Raw genomic sequence first — 6000 nt, 5'->3', positions numbered from 1 at the left:
ATTTTTCCATTTAGAAATTCTGAGCTGGTACTCTTGGGAGTCTGGTAATAAAAGGATGAGCAATGATGGGATGACCACGCTTTCTTGAGCATAATTCACGACTTTCTGCCGGGAGTGGACGGGAGGGGGGGAGGTTCCCCCTTTTTTTTTTTTTTTTTTCCCCTACCTCTTTTCTTTCTCTTTTCTTTTTCTTCTTCCTTCTCCAGCTTGGCTGGGGCCCTCTATAAAGTAAAAATTCAGCCGAATGTAATCATATACTCCGTTTGTCCCCCCTAATCCTACGTTGCACGCCTTTCCTACACTGGAACTAAATAATCTGGACAGGGGAACTCAGAAATCCTAAAGAAATAAATAGGTCCATATTCGATAACCATTGTACCTGGTATAGCCAGGACTTATTTTTTTTTGCCAATTGATCTCTATATAATCATCTGTCAATTAATTTGTGACTAACTTAGGTAAAATTATTAGGTCAGTCAAGTCCTGACTTAATTCTTTGTTGATGTTAAAACTGGGCCTTGCACGGTCTAAATAAAATGTTGGAAATTATTTTGCTGAACAATAAAAATAAAAAAAAATAAAAAAAAAAATGACCTGCTCTATCTAAATCATGAAAGAAAAAATGTGGATATCATGTGGCTTTAAAGGGTTAATAGGCATATGAGCCTTTCCATACTGATTCTGTGACAGCATGCTTTAAAAATATCTTCTAGTTAGAAATCAGAGACAAATAAACTGTCTGCTTAAAAAATACCATCTCTGTTCCATTACAAAAGCTGCTAATGTATAGTTAAAATGAAGTGATATCTGTTGTTCAGTCTAGGGCCTAAGATTAACAATGCAGTTATCCACTGATTTTATCTGCCCCATTACTCATTTACCGTTTCCTCTTTGTAACATGCCTCTTTATTGTTGGCTTATTTGTATTGCATACATAGTTTTGTTCCAAGAAGGACAAGAAATCCAAGCAAAATGCATTGCACAGCATTTTGTGTTTTGTTTTTTCAAAGCCATTTTTATTTAATTAAAAACCCCATGGCCTAGATTTAGAGTTCGGCGGTAAAAGGGCTGTTAACGCTCCGCGGGCTTTTTTCTGGCCGCACCATAAATTTAACTCTGGTATCGAGAGTTAAAACAAATGCTGCGTTAGGCTCCAAAAAAGGAGCGTAGGGCATTTTTACCGCAAATGCAACTCTCGATACCAGAGTTGCTTACGGACGCGGCCGGCATCAAAAACGTGCTCGTGCACGATTCTCCCATAGGAAACAATGGGGCTGTTTGAGCTGAAAAAAAACCTAACACCTGCAAAAAAGCAGCGTTCAGCTCCTAACGCAGCCCCATTGTTTCCTATGGGAAAACACTTCCTACGTCTGCACCTAACACTCTAACATGTACCCCGAGTCTAAACACCCCTAACCTTACACTTATTAACCCCTAATCTGCCACTCCCGCTATCGCTGACCCCTGCATTACACTTTTAACCCCTAATCTGCCGCTCCGTAAACCGCCGCAACCTACGTTATCCCTATGTACCCCTAATCTGCTGCCCTAACATCGCCGACCCCTATATTATATTTATTAACCCCTAATCTGCCCCCCACAACGTCGCCGACACCTGCCTACACTTATTAACCCCTAATCTGCCGAGCAGACCTGAGCGCTACTATAATAAAGTTATTAACCCCTAATCCGTCTCACTAACCCTATCATAAATAGTATTAACCCCTAATCTGCCCTCCCTAACATCGCCGACACCTAACTTCAATTATTAACCCCTAATCTTCCGATCGGAGCTCACCGCTATTCTAATAAATGTATTAACCCCTAAAGCTAAGTCTAACCCTAACACTAACACCCCCCTAAGTTAAATATAATTTTTATCTAACGAAATAAATTAACTCTTATTAAATAAATGATTCCTATTTAAAGCTAAATACTTACCTGTAAAATACATCCTAATATAGCTAAAATATAAATTATAATTATATTATAGCTATTTTAGGATTAATATTTATTTTACAGGTAACTTTGTAATTATTTTAACCAGGTACAATAGCTATTAAATAGTTAAGAACTATTTAATAGTTACCTAGTTAAAATAATAACAAAATTACCTGTAAAATAAGTCCTAACCTAAGATATAATTAAACCTAACACTACCCTATCAATAAAATAATTAAATAAACTACCTACAATTACCTACAATTAACCTAACACTACACTATCAATAAATTAATTAAACACAATTCCTACAAATAAATACAATTAAATAAACTAGCTAAAGTACAAAAAATAAAAAAGATCTAAGTTACAGAAAATAAAAAAATATTTACAAACATAATAAAAATATTACAACAATTTTAAACTAATTACACCTACTCTAAGCCCCCTAATAAAATAACAAAGCCCCCCAAAATAAAAAATTCCCTACCCTATTCTAAATTAAAAAAGTTACAAGCTCTTTTACCTTACCAGCCCTGAACAGGGCCCTTTGCGGGGCATGCCCCAAGAATTTCAGCTCTTTTGCCTGTAAAAGAATAAATACAATACCCCCCCCCAACATTACAACCCACCACCCACATACCCCTAATCTAACCCAAACCCCCCTTAAATAAACCTAACACTAAGCCCCTGAAGATCTTCCTACCTTGTCTTCACCATACCAGGTTCACCGATCCGTCCTGAAGAGCTCCTCCGATGTCCTGATCCAAGCCCAAGCGGGGGCTGAAGAGGTCCATGATCCGGTCAAAGTCTTCATCCAAGCGGGGCAGAAGAGGATCTTCCATCCGATTGAAGTCATCATCCAGGCGGCATCTTCGATCTTCTTCCATCCGGAGCGAAGCGGCAGGATCCTGAAGACATCCAGCGCGGAACATCCATCCGGACCGACGACTGAACGACGAATGACTGTTCCTTTAAGGGACGTCATCCAAGATGGCGTCCCTCGAATTCCGATTGGCTGATAGGATTCTATCAGCCAATCGGAATTAAGGTAGGAATTTTCTGATTGGCTGATGGAATCAGCCAATCAGAATCTAGTTCAATCCGATTGGCCGATCCAATCAGCCAATCAGATTGAGCTCGCATTCTATTGGCTGATCGGAACAGCCAATAGAATGCGAGCTCAATCTGATTGGCTGATTGGATCGGCCAATCGGATTGAACTTGATTCTGATTGGCTGATTCCATCAGCCAATCAGAAAATTCCTACCTTAATTCCGATTGGCTGATAGAATCCTATCAGCCAATCGGAATTCGAGGGACGCCATCTTGGATGACGTCCCTTAAAGGAACAGTCATTCGTCGTTCAGTCGTCGGTCCGGATGGATGTTCCGCGCTGGATGTCTTCAGGATCCTGCCGCTTCGCTCCGGATGGAAGAAGATCGAAGATGCCGCCTGGATGATGACTTCAATCGGATGGAAGATCCTCTTCTGCCCCGCTTGGATGAAGACTTTGACCGGATCATGGACCTCTTCAGCCCCCGCTTGGGCTTGGATCAGGACATCGGAGGAGCTCTTCAGGACGGATCGGTGAACCTGGTATGGTGAAGACAAGGTAGGAAGATCTTCAGGGGCTTAGTGTTAGGTTTATTTAAGGGGGGTTTGGGTTAGATTAGGGGTATGTGGGTGGTGGGTTGTAATGTTGGGGGGGGGGTATTGTATTTATTCTTTTACAGGCAAAAGAGCTGAAATTCTTGGGGCATGCCCCGCAAAGGGCCCTGTTCAGGGCTGGTAAGGTAAAAGAGCTTGTAACTTTTTTAATTTAGAATAGGGTAGGGAATTTTTTATTTTGGGGGGCTTTGTTATTTTATTAGGGGGCTTAGAGTAGGTGTAATTAGTTTAAAATTGTTGTAATATTTTTATTATGTTTGTAAATATTTTTTTATTTTCTGTAACTTAGATCTTTTTTATTTTTTGTACTTTAGCTAGTTTATTTAATTGTATTTATTTGTAGGAATTGTGTTTAATTAATTTATTGATAGTGTAGTGTTAGGTTAATTGTAGGTAATTGTAGGTAGTTTATTTAATTATTTTATTGATAGGGTAGTGTTAGGTTTAATTATATCTTAGGTTAGGACTTATTTTACAGGTAATTTTGTTATTATTTTAACTAGGTAACTATTAAATAGTTCTTAACTATTTAATAGCTATTGAACCTGGTTAAAATAATTACAAAGTTACCTGTAAAATAAATATTAATCCTAAAATAGCTATAATATAATTATAATTTATATTGTAGCTATATTAGGATGTATTTTACAGGTAAGTATTTAGCTTTAAATAGGAATCATTTATTTAATAAGAGTTAATTTATTTCGTTAGATAAAAATTATATTTAACTTAGGGGGGTGTTAGTGTTAGGGTTAGACTTAGCTTTAGGGGTTAACACATTTATTAGAATAGCGGTGAGCTCCGGTCAGCAGATTAGGGGTTAATAATTGAAGTTAGGTGTCGGCGATGTTAGGGAGGGCAGATTAGGGGTTAATACTATTTATGATAGGGTTAGTGAGGCGGATTAGGGGTTAATAACTTTATTATAGTAGCGCTCAGGTCCGCTCGGCAGATTAGGGGTTAATAAGTGTAGGCAGGTGTCGGCGACGTTGAGGGGGGCAGATTAGGGGTTAATAAATATAATATAGGGGTCGGCGGTGTTAGGGGTAGCAGATTAGGGGTACATAGGGATAACGTAGGTGGCGGCGATTTGCGGTCGGAAGATTAGGGGTTAATTATTTTAAGTAGCTTGCGGCGACGTTGTGGGGGGCAAGTTAGGGGTTAAGAAATATAATATAGGGGTCGGCGGGGTTAGGGGCAGCAGATTAGGGGTACATAAGTATAACGTAGGTGGCGGTCGGCAGATTAGGGGTTAAAAATTTTAATCGAGTGGCGGCGATGTGGGGGGAGCTCGGTTTAGGGGTACATAGGTAGTTTATGGGTGTTAGTGTACTTTAGGGTACAGTAGTTAAGAGCTTTAGAAACCGGCGTTAGCCAGAAAGCTCTTAACTCCTGCTATTTTCAGGCGGCTGGAATCTTGTCGTTAGAGCTCTAACGCTCACTGCAGAAACGACTCTAAATACCAGCGTTAGAAAGATCCCATTGAAAAGATAGGCTACGCAAATGGCGTAGGGGGATCTGCGGTATGGAAAAGTCGCGGCTGAAAAGTGAGCGTTAGACCCTTTAATCAATGACTCCAAATACCAGCGGGCGCCCAAAACCAGCGTTAGGAGCCTCTAACGCTGGTTTTGACGGCTACCGCCGAACTCTAAATCTAGGCCCATGTTATCCCATTTATCACAATGTTTTCAAATGCATTAGAGTGACACAGTAACACTGTCTTACATCTGGGCTAATCGACACCATCACCATTATTCCAATCCATTTAAAAAAAACATTTTACAGGATTTTTGTACTATTCACATTCTTGTGATATATAGAAAACTACTTTGCTTGCGGGGCATTTCTTAGCTGTTTGTAACATAATTTTTCCATTTTAAAGTTCTTGCACATTTTCAGTACACTTGTTCATATATTTTTTTTCTTATTCGTGTTAGTTAAAAGTAAGAAAGCATAGTTTAAATCGCACTTGTAAACTTATTAAATATGATCACTTAAATATTAATTTGTGATTGCAAATACGTTTCAAATGTTTTAACCCTTTAATTACAAAATTACTCGTATTCATTTTAAATATGCCAGATATCAAGGGTTAAAGTAAAAACCCACATCCAAACATATTAGGCAGTAATCACCTATATCGAATTCAATACAGAATTAATAAACTGCTTGTTTATTTCACTCTAATAAAACTGTAGTTTCATGTAAAAAGATAGACCACCCATTCTTTGACACTGAATCCTCTACTGTTTGCTGTGGATCTGGGGAAACATTTGCTATGTAATTGTCACTTTGAGAAGTTGCCAGTGTGACTGGAGCAATGGACTTGATTAAAGATCTCATTTACTTCTCCCATTTACTTCTCCAGGTCACCGAAGTCAGCTCCTC

Source organism: Bombina bombina, chromosome 3 (genome assembly GCF_027579735.1).
Source record: "Bombina bombina isolate aBomBom1 chromosome 3, aBomBom1.pri, whole genome shotgun sequence".
NCBI classification, from domain to species: domain Eukaryota; kingdom Metazoa; phylum Chordata; class Amphibia; order Anura; family Bombinatoridae; genus Bombina; species Bombina bombina.
This window is presented reverse-complemented; position numbering follows the sequence as displayed.